Genomic DNA, 16,958 nt, shown 5'->3' with positions numbered 1-16,958 from the left:
TGGCTTTACTGAAATAAAAAAAGAACTACATTAATGTTTGGAGCCTGTGATTTTGCCATGCCTTTGTGAATAGACACACTCATCTTTTTTATACTAGTTTTATACTAATATTAAGTCAACTCTTGTCTTACTCATTCTAAATGGTCATTTTGTGTTATAACAATTATTCAAATTTACATAACTTGTGTGTAAATATTTCATTTCTTCCAGTTATCACCCTGCATATCATATCCTCTCTGCTTTGGTCATTTTCAGTTATTTTGCTGCCCAGCTAGCAAGCCACACCTATTCTTTTATGGTCTCATTTCTGAATGAAATTTCCACAAAACTGCCTGATTTAATTGAACTACATTCCATTATCCTTGCATTTGTATTGATGTTTATCTTATTATCTATTTTCAGAACATTATTCAATCTCCCAAGGTGACATCTTTGAAAGAATCCAATCTCATTAGTAAACATCATTTTTTAAAATTTCTTTTACCAGAACTTTTAATTACCTTTTCGAATTTCTCATTAATATCCTATACCTCTTGCTCAGTGTATAACATGAGTAACATCTGGGATAGGCTACTACCCTGTGTCACTCCCTTCTCATCTACTGCTTCTGTTTCAAGTCCTTCAACTCTTATAACTGCCAGCTGCTTTCTGTACGAATTGTGTAAAACTTTCCACTGCCTGCACTTTATCCCAGCTACCTTCTGCATTTCAAATAGTGTAGCTTCGTCAACAATGAAAAAAGTTTTCTCTGTAGTTGTTGTGGTGGTGGTCTTGAGTTCGAAGACTGGTTTGATGCAGCTCTCCACACTCTTCTGTTCTGTGCAAGCTTCTTTGTCTGTGAATACTACCTGCAACATACATCCTTTTGAACCTGCTTACTGTATTCACCTCTTAGTCTGCTTTTATAATCCCCCCCCCCTCTCTCCCCCCCCCCCCAAGTATGAAATTGATGATTCCTTGATGTCTCTTAATGTGTCCTATTAACTGACTCCTTCCTTTAGCCTTTAGTCAAGTCGTCTCACAAATTTCTTTTCTCCCCGATTATGTCTGTGTGATCTTCAGCATTCTTCTGTAGCACCACATTTTAAAATATTCTATTCCTTTCTTGTCTGAACTGTTTATCATCCACATTTCAGTATCATTAAACAGTACACTCCAGACAAAAACGTTCAGAAAAGACTTTCTAACACTTAAATTTATTTGTAACTTTATCGAATACCCCTTCTTTAGAAATGCTTTTATTGCCATTTCTAGTCTTACATTTTATGTTCTTTGACCGTGTTCAGTTATTTTACAGCTCAAATAGCAAAAGTAATATACTATTTTTACCATCTCATTTCCTAATCTACTTCCCTCAACATCAACTGATTCAATTTGACTGCATTCCAATAGTCTTGTTTCGCTTTTGTTGGTGTTCATCTTATATCCTCCTTTCCAGACACTGTCCATTCCATTCAAAGCTCTGACAGAATTACAATGTTATCAGCAAACCTCAAGGTTTTTATTTCTTCTCCCTGGATTTCAATTCCTAATCCAAATTTTTCTTTTGTGTCCCTTACTGCATGCTCAACATACAGATTGAATAATGCCAAGGATAGGCTACAACCCTGTCTCACTCCCTTCTCAACCACTGCTTCCCTTTTGTACCCCTCAACTCTCATAACTGCCACCTGGTTTCTGTACAAATTGTGGATAGCCATTCGCTACCTATATTTTACTCCTGCCACCTTCAGAATTTGAAAGAGAGTATTCCGTTCAACATTGCCAAAAGCTTTCTATAAGTCTACAAATGCTATAAACATAGGTTTGCTTGTCTTTAACCTATCTTCTAAGATACATCACAGGGTCAAGATTGCCTCATGCGTTCCTACATTACTCCGGAACCAAACTGATCTTCTCCAAAGTTGGCTTCCACCAGTTTTTCCACTGTTCTGTAAATAATTTGGGTCAATATTTTGCAAGCATCACTTACTAAGCTTATAGTTCAATAATATTCACATGTGTCAGCACCTGCTTTCTTTGGAATTGGGACCATACATTCTTCTTGTTGCCTGAGAATATTTCCACTCTCTCATATATCCTGCACACCAGGTGCTTCCAAGGATATCAGTTGTTCTGAGAGAATGTCATCTAGTTCAGGGATCTTGTTTTGACTTACGTCTTTCCTTGCAGTTCCATATCTTCCATTTTGTCTTCACCTGTTTCCTCTTCCTTTTCTTTAATATCGCCTTCAAGCTCATTTCCCTTGATAGCCCCTGCGTATATTTCTTCTAAATTTCCAGTTGTTGCTTACTACTGGGTTTTCATCTGAGCTCTTGATATTCATACAGCTGCTTCTTTTTTTTAATCCAAAGGCCTCTTTAATTTTCCTATCTTTCCCCTAGTAAAATATGCTTCTGTATCCTTACATTTGTCCTCTTAGCCATTCCTGCTTAGCCATTTTGCTTTTCCTGTAATTTTCATTTTTTAGACGTTTTTAGTCTCTTTCGCCTCCATCATTTGCTGCATTTTTATGTTCTCCTTTCACCAGTTAAGTTAAGCATCTCCTGTGATATTCAGGGATTTCTACTCGGCCTCATCTTTTTACCTATTTGATCCTTTGCTGCCTTCACTACTTTATTTCTCGAAGCTACTCATTCATCTTCTACTGTATTCCTTTTCCCTGTTTCAGTCAATTGCTGCCTAATCCTCCCTCTGAACTCTCTACACGTTCTTGTTCTTTTAACTTATCCAGATTATATCTCCATAATTTCCTACCTTTTTGTAGTTTCTTCAGTTTTAATCTGCAGTTCATAATCAATAAATTGCCTCACGTACTACTGCATGTCTCTGAAAAGCAAAATGATCTTCTGTGAATTGATAAAGCTTTTCTGATCTTTTGTAAATAATTTATGGGTGTACTTTGCAACCATGCCATATTAAAGTGATGGTTTGTCACTGTTCACATGTCTCAGCATCTGTCTTGTTTGAGACTGAAGATTCAGAAGGAAAGTCATCTAATCCAGGGACCTCGTTTTGACTAAGGTGTTTAAGTACATTGTCAAATTTTTATCATCTTCACCTACATGCACTTCAGGTTTTACAATATTGTCTTCAAGTTTATTTTCCTTATATAGACCCTTTCAAATCTTTCCTTCTTTGCTTAGCAGGGTTTCTTCTCTGAGCTCTTAATGTTCATATAACTGCTTTTCTTTTCTCCAAAAGTTTTTAATTTTCATATAGGCTACAGTCATCTTTCCTGTAGTCATTCATGATTCTACAGCCTTAAAATTCTTATGTAGCTACCCTGCTTTTCCATTTCACACTTTTGGCCATTCTCATTTTTTAGATATCTGTATTCTCTTTTGCTTGCTTCATTTTTATATTTTCTCCTTTTGTCCATTAAATTCAATACCGTTACAGCTCATAACCAATAAATTATAATCAGAGCAACTATTTGCCCCCTGAAATGTCTTGCAGTTTACAATGTAGTTCCAAAATCTTGTGTCTTACCATCTATCTGTAACCGTCCAGTATCTCCATATCTTTCCAAGTATACAACCTTCTTTCATGATTCTTAAGCCAAGTGTTAGTGATGATTAAGTTATGCTCTGTGCAGAATTTACTAGGCAGCTTCCTATATCATTCCTTTCCTCCAGTCCATATTCACCTACTAATTTTCTTTCTCTTCCTTTACCTACTATTGACTTCCAGTCTCCTCTCACAATTTCATTCTCCTCTCTTAACTGCCTTTCTTTTAGTACATCATACATTCTCTCAATCTCTTAATCATCTGCAGAGTCAGTTGGCATATAAAGTTTTGTTACAGTGGTGGGTGTTGGCTTCTTGCCTGTTGTGGCTACAATAATGTGTATCTTACTCACATTCCTATTTTATCATTGATTATTAGACCTATTGATTTCGTATTTAACCCTGTACTTAGTGGAAGCAGTAAGACACTAAAATTCATTGATTTTTTTTTTTTTAAATGAATTCAGGTTATAGTTTTCAGAAGCCACCAGAGATGATGCTCAATCAGCAACATAGTGACAATTTTTTAACAAATTTTGTGTTGGTTGATATGGATTACATATAGCCTTAGAAATTTCTGACCATTCAGCATTGTTTATTAAACTCTCAGGACAAATAGAGAAGCCTCAGTTTAAAAAAGTGTGAAAAGTAACTTCATTTGAGAAAATTTCACTGTGTTTAGTTGCAAATCAAACAAAAATTATTTTCTGTATTATAATAATATTTTGAATAGGGTAAATTTTGATAAATTTCCGTACAGTTTTCTAGATGTGTTCAACAGAATGTTTACATCTAAAACCTATTATAGCAAAGTGTCAAGCAAATTGAAAAGGATCACTAACAGAATAAAGATCTCTAGTGCTAGGAAAAGGCATCCAAACAAAGCAGTAAAATGAAACAGAAATATTGTTTTTATTTAATGGTAATTGTTATATGGGAGTGTTCCAAAGGACGGGACACAGGTGTCAAACAATAGGTTAATTTTAAGATACAAAAATAATTCAAAGGGAATGTAGTTCGTCTTTAAATCTGAACTGGCTGTTAAAGTCTGTACCCTTGAATTTATAAAATGAAGCATGAAAATGGTGTAATGTCTCTTGCAGCGGTCTCTACACGATATTTTCAGAAATTTTATAAATTATATAACTCAGTACATATCTCGAAATATCTCTTCTTATCTTACCGATTATCAATGCAAAGTAGTTTCAAGCCCAATTATTCCTTGGAGCGTCCATTTACTCCATGGAATAGCTTCTCTGCTATCTATGTTTTCTCTTATGGAAAGAATGGACTTCTTGCCGATTAGTCGTGAAAGAAGGAGGATGTATATGTATGTATTGTTGAGCTAGTCGCCATCTTTATGAGATTCTGTATGAGAAGGAATTTAATACATGAACTAAACTAAAGTAAGTGTGTTCGCGTATTATTTAACTGATTATTATTGACAGTGTCTGCTTACTACGCTGAGTTGCACGGGATCCGTGGGGAACGTCTGATTTACACTGGACGAACCTGCCATTTTGTATGTTCAAGATATCCAGTTACTTCAAATAAATAGGCTAACACGGTCTTACCAGCAGATCTCCGGTCTTCCCCATGTGATGACCGAAAGTTAATAATTATTACAAATGTTTTCAGGAGATCGACTGACAATTTTCGTCGCACCGAGACTTCGAAATTGCTTCACTGCCTTATGGAATTTAAGTTAAGCTCAATTTAATCAGGATACAACAGTATTGAACTGTGTGAATGTGATAAGCCTGCTTTGTGAATGAAAATTCCCTTAACATACACATGTTTTTACTATTCTGATCAGTGAAGCTAAATCAGGCCGGTGTGAGAGAGGTTTTTAAATTTTAGATTCCACAAAAAAAAAAAATTAAAATGGGATAAATGTAAAGTACTTCAATGAAGTATTTTATTGTGTCTTCTGCAACTCAACATCTCCACTGTATGATGAATAGCAACTAACCTTTTCATAATGTTGTTAAAGTACTTCAAAGAGTTTTTCTCAAATATAATGAAATCAGATGTCAGTATAGCATACTACCAGAAAAAAATAAATCTGTTTGGGATTGATCAAAAGTTTGGGTGATTCACAAAATTCAGAAATGATTTGACAGTCGACATAGAAAACATTAGGTTATGATTAAAACACAAAAAGGCTGCATATTGATACTGGATACCGATAAAGGTAATTAAATCAGTATATAAAATAACGGCTCATTTGCAAGCTGCATTAATAAATAAGACTTTTGAACAAGGTTGTTTCCCAGATAGAGTAAAATATGCAGAAATCAAACCAGTCTTCAAGAAAGGATCAGAGAGGGGAAGAAAACCAATGTGCACTCCGTGTGCATACCGGGGGGAGTCATTCCAGATGTGGAAAGGGTCCTTCCGGATGCCATGAAGGGTACAGGGTGCACCCATCTGCAGGTGGTCGCTCATGTCGGCACCAATGATGTGTGTCGCTATGGATCGGAGGAAATCCTCTCTGGCTTCCGGCGGCTATCTGATTTGGTGAAGACTGCCAGTCTCGCTAGCGGGATGAAAGCAGAGCTCACCATCTGCAGCATCGTCGACAGGACTGACTGCGGACCTTTGGTACAGAGCCGAGTGGAGGGTCTGAATCAGAGGCTGAGACAGTTCTGCGACCGTGTGGGCTGCAGATTCCTCGACTTGCGCCATAGGGTGGTGGGGTTTCGGGTTCCGCTGGATAGGTCAGGAGTCCACTACACGCAGCAAGCGGCTACACGGGTAGCAGGGGTTGTGTGGCGTGGACTGGGCGGTTTTTTAGGTTAGATGGCCTCGGGCAAGTACAGAAGGGGCAACAGCCTCAAAGGGTGCGGAGCAAAGTCAGGACATGCGGAGACCAAGCAGCAATCGGTATTGTAATTGTAAACTGTCGAAGCTGCGTTGGTAAAGTACCGGAACTTCAATCGCTGATAGAAAGCACCGAAGCTGAAATCGTTATAGGTACAGAGAGCTGGCTTAAGCCAGAGATAAATTCTGCCGAAATTTTTACAAAGGTACAGACGGTGTTTAGGAAGGATAGATTGCATGCAACCGGTGGTGGAGTGTTCGTCGCTGTTAGTAGTAGTTTATCCTGTAGTGAAGTAGAAGTGGATAGTTCCTGTGAATTATTATGGGTGGAGGTTACACTCAACAACCGAGCTGGGTTAATAATTGGCTCCTTTTACCGACCTCCCGACTCAGCAGCGTTAGTGGCAGAACAACTGAGAGAAGATTTGGAATACATTTCACATAAATTTCCTCAGCATGTCATAGTCTTAGGTGGAGATTTCAATTTACCAGATATAGACTGGGACACTCAGATGTTTAGGACGGGTGGTAGGGACAGAGCATCGAGTGACATTATACTGAGTGCACTATCCGAAAATTTCCTCGAGCAATTAAACAGAGAACCGACTCGTGGAGATAACATCTTGGACCTACTGATAACAAATAGACCCGAACTTTTCGACTCCGTAAGTGCAGAACAGGGAATCAGTGATCATAAGGCCGTTGTAGCATCCCTGAATATGAAGTTAATAGGAATATAAAAAAAGGGAGGAAGGTTTATCTGTTTAGCAAGAGTAATAGAAGGCAGATTTCAGACTACCTAACAGATCAAAACGAAAATTTCTGTTCCGACACTGACAATGTTGAGTGTTTATGGAAAAAGTTCAAGGCAATCGTAAAATGCGTTTTAGACAGGTACGTGCCGAGTAAAACTGTGAGGGACGGGAAAAACCCACCGTGGTACAACAACAAAGTTATTAAACTACTGCGAAAGCAAAGAGAGCTTCACTCCAAGTTTAAACGCAGCCAAAACCTCTCAGACAAACAGAAGCTAAGCGATGTCAAAGTTAGCGTAAGGAGGGCTATGCGAGAAGCGTTCAGTGAATTCGAAAGTAAAATTCTATGTACAGACTTGACAGAAAATCCTAGGAAGTTCTGGTCTTACGTTAAATCAGTAAGTGGCTCGAAACAGCATATCCAGACACTCCGGGATGATGATGGCATTGAAACAGAGGACGACACGCGTAAAGCTGAAATACTAAACACCTTTATCCAAAGCTGTCTCACAGAGGAAGACCGCACTGCAGTTCCTTCTCTAAATCCTCGCACAAACGAAAAAATGGCTGACATCGAAATAAGTGTCCAAGGAATAGAAAAGCAACTGAAATCACTCAACAAAGGAAAGTCCACTGGACCTGACGGGATACCAATTCGTTTCTACACAGAGTACGCGAAAGAACTTGCCCCCCTTCTAACAGCCGTGTACCGCAAGTCTCTAGAGGAACGGAGGGTTCCAAATGATTGGAAAAGAGCACAGGTAGTCCCAGTCTTCAAGAAGGGTCGCCGAGCAGATGCGCAAAACTATAGACCTATATCTCTGACATCGATCTGTTGTAGAATTTTAGAACATGTTTTTTGCTCGAGTATCATGTCGTTTTTGGAAACCCAGAATCTACTATGTAGGAATCAACATGGATTCCGGAAACAGCGATCGTGTGAGACACAACTCGCTTTATTTGTTCATGAGACCCAGAAAATATTAGATACAGGCTCCCAGGTAGATGCTATTTTTCTTGACTTCCGGAAGGCGTTCGATACAGTTCCGCACTGTCGCCTGATAAACAAAGTAAGAGCCTACGGATTATCAGACCAGCTGTGTGGCTGGATTGAAGAGTTTTTAGCAAACAGAACACAGCATGTTGTTATCAATGGAGAGACATCTACAGACGTTAAGGTAACCTCTGGCGTGCCACAGGGGAGTGTTATGGGACCATTGCTTTTCACAATATATATAAATGACCTAGTAGATAGTGTCGGAAGTTCCATGCGGCTTTTCGCGGATGATGCTGTAGTATACAGAGAAGTTGCAGCATTAGAAAATTGTAGCGAAATGCAGGAAGATCTGCAGCGGATAGGCACTTGGTGCAGGGAGTGGCAACTGTCCCTTAACATAGACAAATGTAATGTATTGCGAATACATAGAAAGAAGGATCCTTTATTGTATGATTATATGATAGCGGAACAAACACTGGTAGCAGTTACTTCTGTAAAATATCTGGGAGTATGCGTGCGGAACGATTTGAAGTGGAATGACCATATAAAATTAATTGTTGGTAAGGCGGGTGCCAGGTTGAGATTCATTGGGAGAGTGCTTAGAAAATGTAGTCCATCAACAAAGGAGGTGGCTTACAAAACACTCGTTCGACCTATACTTGAGTATTGCTCATCAGTGTGGGATCCGTGCCAGATCGGGTTGACGGAGGAGATAGAGAAGATCCAAAGAAGAGCGGCGCGTTTCGTCACAGGGTTATTTGGTAACCGTGATAGCGTTACGGAGATGTTTAGCAAACTCAAGTGGCAGACTCTGCAAGAGAGGCGCTCTGCATCGCGGTGTAGCTTGCTCGCCAGGTTTCGAGAGGGTGCGTTTCTGGATGAGGTATCGAGTATATTGCTTCCCCCTACTTATACCTCCCGAGGAGATCACGAATGTAAAATTAGAGAGATTAGAGCGCGCACGGAGGCTTTCAGACAGTCGTTCTTCCCGCGAACCATACGCGACTGGAACAGGAAAGGGAGGTAATGACAGTGGCACGTAAAGTGCCCTCCGCCACACACCGTTGGGTGGCTTGCGGAGTATGAATGTAGATGTAGATGTAGAGGAGGAAGTGGGAAATTAAGGTGCTATCTTCAAAAGCATATGAGAAAGTAGCTTTTATCCAGATATAAAATTTAATTATTTTGAACAAATTTTATTTTCAGCAAGAAGAAAGTACTGCAGATGCCATAAATACTTTGCTGACTGGATCATTAGGAAAGAATAAAAGGAGTAGGGATCTCCCTTGCCTCCAAAAGGCCTTTGACGCAGAAAACCATACCTTACTAATCCACAAAGTGGATAAGTGTGGGTTTAATGGTGGTACATTGCAGTGGATCACTTCATAACTTTCTAACAGAAGGCAAAAAGTAATTACTGTATGCTCTTAAACACAGTGGTTTTAGTTTTTAATTTGTTTTCTTTCCATAATGTGAAGCAGTATCAAAAAGTGTTCCTCAAGGCTTACTTCTCTGTAACTATTCTCTCCCTGACCTCTGTTACTGATTTGCCTGTCAGTATCAACTCTCCATCTCTCTGTTTGTGGATGAATGGTTTGTTCTGGTGGAAAATAATGAAACAGAAAAAGTCCATGGTTGCATCATTAATAAACTCTGTAGATCAGAAACCTAGTTCCAGCGAAATGTGTGGACTTGAAATATTTCAGAAATGCGCATATAGTACAGTGCTGGACCCAACAGTCACAATGCCATGAAATTAAATTAAACCATAAAAATAAGAACATAGCAAAAATGGGATCCCTCACATTTTAAGACTAAATCAAGATAATAATTTGAAGTGGAGAGTGTACAAGTGGTAAAAAAAAGAAGGAATTATTTTTTGAAAGCTATATATTTTCAAATTCTTTATGAAACTACCTTATCCCCTTACTCTCCATACAACTAATACATTTGTCCCACAGGTTTTTCCACTGTTCGAAACATTTTTTGTTGTTATCTTTAGGAATGACTAACAGCTCATCCCTTATTTCTTCTTGACTTCTTCAGTATTGTCAAATTGGTGTCCTTTCATATCCCTTTTCATGCATGGAAATAAGAAAAAGTCACAAGGAGCCAGGTGATGTGAGAAAGGTGCGTGGGGCAGCGGAACCATGCCATTTTTAGCCAAAAATTGTCTAACAGAGACAGCTGTGTGTGCAGGTGCATTGTCGTGGTGGAAGAACCAGTCTCCTGTCTGCCATAAATCAGATCTTCTTTGATGAACACTGTTGTGTGGTCTTCGTAAAACTTCCAAATAAAAGGTATGATTGATGGTCTGACCTGGGGGGACCAGCTCTGAATGAACTATGCCCTTGGCATCAAAAAAGCAAATCAGCATTGTTTTGATGTTTGATTTGATTTGATGAAATATTTTGGGACCAGGTGACTGTGACGTCTTCCATTGCCTTGATTGTTGCTTTGTTTCTCGGTCGTAACCACAGCACCATGACTCATCAGTAATGACCTTTGACAGAAAATCTGGAACAGTTTCAAGCCGTTGTTTCACAGCACAAAATGTTTCAACTTGATGTTCCTTTTGATAGTCAGCCAGAACCTGAGGAACAAACTTGGCAGTAACCCTTTTCATTCCCAAATTTTCTGTTAAAATTCGCTGAACTTTGCTCCAACATAACCAACTAATCCCTGACAGTTGATCAATTGCCTGTTGATGGTATGTGAGCACAGGCTTTCAAATTTTTTTTCAATCTTTTCATCAATTCCGGTAGTTGATGGATGTCCAGAACGATGTTTGTCATCAGTCGACAAGATCAGTCGACAAGTCACCATTTTTAAATCAAGCAAATCAATCGTACACTTGAATTTTTCCCATAGTGTCATCTTGGTAAGCTGTTTTCAACATTAAAATAGATTCAACAGCATTTTTACCAAGCTGAAAACAGAATTTCGCAGCTGCACATTGTTCACTTAAACTTGCCATCATGAAGAACAAAACAGTGCTAGCAGAAACAATCACTGCAGATGAATAGAACAAGCCAGGTCGACAACAAAGGTGACATTGAACTGGCAGTGAGTTGCGCTATACACACCCAGCAGCAGAAATGCATACTACACAAGCCCCATCGACAGCAATGTTATTCCATTTTTTTGGGTACCCCCTTGTATATTGTCCAGTCTGCAGCTTGTGGTCTAGTCGTTAGCACTGCCGCCCCTAGATTGTGGGGTCCCATGTTCAATTCCTGGCTGGACCAAAGATTTTCTTTGCTCAGGAACTGAGTGTTTGTGTTGTCCTAATCATTGTATCTCATCTTCATCAATGTGCAATGTGTAAACAGGCATGAGGTGTTGAACAACATTAGAGGTTGTCTCCCAATGAATAATGCAATATGATCATTTCATCTATGAAATAAATTCTGTACATTTGTATTTGTAATGCAAATATTGCCCTGTGCTACTGACATGACACACAGAAAAGTGCATACCACAGTTATCTAGAATCAGTAATGACAGTAGAAAATCATGCTGCAAATCCCAGGGAATCACATCATCCATTGTTTAAAAAGCTGGAAATTTTAATTCCTCCCCCCCACCCCAAAAAAAAAAAATTCTATGCAGCAAACCAAAATTACGCACAATAAACCATTTTAATCCTTTATTTAGTAAATAAATAAAGATAACTGTGTGCTTCTTGTTTACCAGTCAAAATTATGTTCTCAGACTCTCCATTACATGTGAATGAAAACCTTCAACATATTAAAATTTGGAGGTATTTCTGATCCTGAAGCTATGTCTTATTCATCAGTTAAAATTATGTTCTCAGACTGTTCAGGACATGTGAATGAAAATCTTAAGTAGACTAAACGACAAAGAAATTTGTGATCTAACAAAGACATTTCTAATCCTGAAGCTACATCTATTGTATAGAAATACTACTATTTGGAGGAAGCAATTATGAAGAGTGAAACTGATAACTGTCATTGATCATTAACCCTGTTATGAAACTGTAACTATTTATTCTGAGGAAAAAATTATTACTTTTAAAATATTGCTCCATGCAATTAGTTAAAATTTTATACAAGTGAATTACATTAGTGATCTTTGATATGTACCCTATCATATTATTAATAATTGTATGTTATGAGGCACATAAATCACAATTCACTGTTAAGATATTTGCTGATATTTTTCTGTAATATTTCACCCAATTATATGATTTTATGTTTCTCTCATAGGGTTTTGAGAATATGGTAATGGGAAGCCCCATAAATGAAAGAGTGTATAGAACACTATTTAAAAAAATGGTGTAAAATGGAGAGTTAAAAGATACTGTGTTGGAAAAGTACAAGTGGTGATAAACAATATTAGGAAAAGGATAGATTGCTACTCACCTTAAAGATGACCCATTGAGTTGCAAAAAGGCACAACAAAAAGACTGTTACAAATTATAGCTTTCAGCCAAAGCCTTCTTCAGCAAAAAAAACACACACACATTCACACAAGCAAGCACATCGAAGACACACGACTGCTAACGCTGGCAGCTCTGACCAAAATGCAACTGCCGTGTGAATAGCAATCTGGAGTGGGGTGGGGAAGGGCAGTGACAGCGGTATAAGGGTGGGGGGAGAGAAGAGTGCTGTGTGGCATGGGTGGGGCGGGGAGGGGGGGGGGAAGGAGGAAGCAGAAAAGAAGAGGAGCGGGGAAGGGGAAATGATGAGCCAGGTACATTGGCAGAGGGTGGCATGCAAAGAGAGGGTGGGGGAATGTGAAAAGGGAGGAGGCAGTAGAGTGAGGGTATGAAAACTGCTGGGTGGGAGATGTGAGAACAGCAGTATGTTACTGTAGGTTGAGGCCAGGAGAACCTTAGCAGTGGAAAATGTGTTGTGAGGATAACTCCCATGCGCACATTTCAGAAAATCTGGTAGTGGCGGGGGGGGGGGGGGGGGGGGGATCCAAATGGTCCAGGTTGTGAAGCAGCATTGAAATCAGGCATAATGTGTTGAGTTGCATGTTGTGCTACAGGGTAGTCTACTTTGCTCGTGGCCTCAGTTTGGTAGTGACCATTCATACTGGTGGACAGGTGCTTGAAAGTCATACCAGTTCACTCCTCAAAATCCACAAACCCATCAATCCTGGTCGTGCGATTGTAACTTGTTGTTGTGTCTCCACTAAAAGGATTTTGTCCCTCGTTGAGCAACACATCGATCCTGCTGCCAGTAATACAGGCTCCCCCTTTCCTTCACTGATTCTCCACCATCTCCAACCCTTTACCTCCTGATTACGTACCAACATCCTTCATGCCTATGGTCTTGCCGCAACTGAACACTATAAAAAGCAGTGCAATGGTTGCAGCAAAGCTGATATACAACATGGCTTCTTGCACAGGTGGCCTGTTCTTTGATGGGATAAGATAAGCCTATGACAGGTCTGGAATAGGAAGTGCTGCATGGGTGGACTTGGCAGGTCTCGTACCTGGGTCTCCCATAGGGATATATAGTATCCCTTTTCCTGACTAAAACCCAGTCACACATCCTGCTCCATAAATGTTGCATAACCTCTGGAACCCCCACCCCCCCCTGTCCCCCTACCCTTCCCCATCCAACTACCTGGCCATAAAAATTCCTTTTTCTTGTTCCTAACCTTACTTTGACAATAACTTCCTAGATTCTACCAGTTCCTGTCCCTCAGAAACATGGTACTCCAAAACAATATTTACATGGCACAAGCATCCCAGAACAACCTCTGCTCCCTTCACAAGATAGTGCTACTGTGCAATTTGTATTACATACATCACATCTCTGAAACTGCGTCCCTTGCTCTCCAGTACATGGATGAGTGTTCCAAACACCAACTCCATAAAGTAATCCAACCTTCTGACATCCTTCTGCCCCCTTGGGGCAACACTATGCAACCCCTATCCTAACAACTCCTATCCTAACCACAGTATTTCTCCTCATCACTCACTCATAGCACTCAGACCCTGCCTAACAGAGCTTTTCATCTTTCCACCTATTTGAAAACTCCCTACCAACGCTCCAAATCTAGATCCCAGACAGTCCCAGATCACTGTAATTAACCCTTCCACAAAACTCCTCAGTGCCACAGAAGTTTCTGACCTATACAAAGACCTCACCTTTAACCCTGCACCCAAATTTAACCATTATGGACTTATCAAAGATTTACCCTCCTTCTCTCGATCCCTGAAGTGGGAACACTTCTTTCTCAGTAATCCCTCCAGCCAAAGCCCACCTAGTTCTGACATTAAACCCTGGCTCTCCCAATTCACCATCCAGCCATGATCCTCCCCCACTTCCACCTAACCACCCCCTGGTCACCTTCCAGGAATTCCTTACCTCCAACCTGGCCTGGCCATCTATCCCCATCTCTCTTCCTCAGAACACCAGAGGAAAGTACAGCCATAAATAGTCTTAAAACAGATCTGATATAATCATCCTCCTTGCAGACAAAGGCTCCACCACTATCATGATGAGCCACAGTAACTACCAGGTGGAAGGCCTCTGCCAATTGTCTCACTTATCCACCTGTAAACTCTGCTAGAGTGATCCCATCTCAGAAGTCCAGCATAACTTCCAATCCCTGCTTAAAGCCTTGGGCTCTTCCCAGAACCTCCCCCTGGAAGACATTTCACTCCTCACCCCTGCGACACCCGATGCCCACGTTCTACCTGCTCCTCAAAATTCACAAATCTAGCAGTCCTGGATGTGCCATTGTAGCTTGTTATTGTGGCTCCCCTGAAAGGATTTCTTCCCTCATTGACCAACACCTCACTCCAGTTGCCTGTAATATAGACTCTCACATCAAAGCTACCAAACCCTTCCTTCACTGACTCTCCACCCCTTTGCACCCTGATTACCATCTGGTCACTGTTGATGCCATTTCCCTATACACCAACATCCCCCATGCCCATGGTCTTGCCATGAATGAACACCACCTTCCCAACATCCTTTAGACTCCAGATCCACTATCTCATTTCTCACTTGCCTAACTAACTTTATCTTAATACTTAACTACTACTCCTTTGTAGGGAAGGTATACTAATGAACCCATGGCACAGCCATGGCAACCACATGGCACCCTCCTGTGCCAGCCTGTTTATGTGCCACTAAAGTGCGCGTCATTTATGTTGGCGGCCGAGTTTAGGTTTGTTCTGCGCATCTGACGTCAAAAAATACAGTCAGCCAATGAACAGAGAACGACGTTACCATATCTCGACTGCAGAGCAGAGCACGGACGAGTGTCTTCAGTTTTAGAAACGTTCAGTCATAAATAAAGTAATAGAACAAAAGCAATGTCTTGATAGCAGACTTTGTTTCTTGAAAGTTTGGAAAAACCATTCTTTATACCAATTGCTTCATTTTCTATTCATTAATTAAACCAAACAAGCAATAAGACTCTTAATTCAGGCGATAGCAAGGAAAGGTGTTTGTATCAATTTCACGAACCGCTTTTTCGCAATAAAGAACAGCGGTAATTGTTTATTTCCTATTGTACTTCGACGAAGTGCGAGTAATTCATAGGCATACCAACAGTGTTTGTCAGAATTTTGCGTGACCTGTTAGAGTCCTAATGGAGAGACATTGCACGATGAGCTGCACTAGCGTAACGGTTAAGCCGTTGGGTTAGAAAGCAACAGGTAAAGAGTTCAAACCTTGTGCGATGCTAAATATTTTCTTTATTTAAAAACAATATCGAAGTATCTTACTTCACGAATTTTATTCATTTGAATGCAATTTTTTGAAATTTCTAGTGCTTTGTCTCTTCATTAACCCTTTCGCTGCTGCAGTCACGTGCTCCCCGCATTCCGCACTGTGCGCGATTTTGTCATCACTGCACTGCTCGACTGTGCAGACACATGGTGTTCCCACTGCTTTGACACACTTATCATTCGATTTCACAAAAACTATTTGGCCCAAAAATTAGATTTTTACACATCTTCTTGACTGACACCTTCCCCCCATAAATGACTTAATTTTGTTTCGATGTTCAACCCAGTTATTGTGCAACATTAAATGTAGTAAACCATTGCACGAAATTTTGAAGAGTTTGCAGAGTTAAAAGTCCATAGCGTATACTTTTCGTATGGTCAATTTTAGTTGCCACAATGTTGAGAATGAAATGTGGACAAGGTACCTAAATTTCATATAAAATTTACGGTATAACAATATCTCATTTAATTTCAGTGCCACATAGGTGTCATATGTAATATTGAGAAATATTCCGTCTTTCGCGACTGTAATAAAAGTTTTATTTACACCGGGCGCGTTTGGCTTTATTTTAAAGCACTTCAGTCAGTCAAAGGAAGTGGGGGGAAGGTATCAGTCAAGAAGATGTGTAAAAATCTAGTTTTTGGGCCAAATAGCTTTTGTGGAATCAAATGATAAGTGTGTCAAAGCAGTCGGAAACACCATGTGTCAGCACAGGCGAGCAGTGCAGTGACAAAATCGCGCACAGCGCGGAATGCGGGGAGCACGTCTCTGTAGCAGCGAAAGGGTTAATGCGGCCATGGTGGCTTTACTTCATAAACAGCGCGCTCCCCCCCAAACGTAAGCTTGCGAACTATACTATACTATGGAGATGCTTCTCTTGGCACGTGCGTCGTGTGCAACTGGCAACGCAGCAATCTCCCGCATTTGGGCGGGCATGCGCAAGCCGCCAAGATAAAAGAATTCATCTATAGTGGAAACCTTCCTAGTTTCCCAAAACCTCAAACCATCGGTCTGGTTCACATACATTGATGATATCTTCATGACCTGGACTGAGGAACCAGAGATCCTGCCCTTATTCCTTCACAACCCCAACACCTTCTCTCCCATCTGCTTCATCTGGTCCTCCTCAACCCAGCATGTGCCAGTTGAGCC

At 40.2% G+C, this 16,958-nt stretch overlaps 1 protein-coding gene across 4 annotated transcripts in view; it reads left to right on the top strand.

Moving 5' to 3' along the window:
• Nucleotides 1–16,958, top strand: part of LOC126260151 (sideroflexin-2) — a 178,645-nt gene that overhangs the window by 106,722 nt on the left and 54,965 nt on the right. The gene's annotated exons all lie outside the window — the stretch shown is intronic.

The sequence above is a fragment of the Schistocerca nitens genome, chromosome 5, assembly GCF_023898315.1.
Source record: "Schistocerca nitens isolate TAMUIC-IGC-003100 chromosome 5, iqSchNite1.1, whole genome shotgun sequence".
NCBI lineage: Eukaryota > Metazoa > Arthropoda > Insecta > Orthoptera > Acrididae > Schistocerca > Schistocerca nitens.
This window is presented reverse-complemented; position numbering and strand designations above follow the sequence as displayed.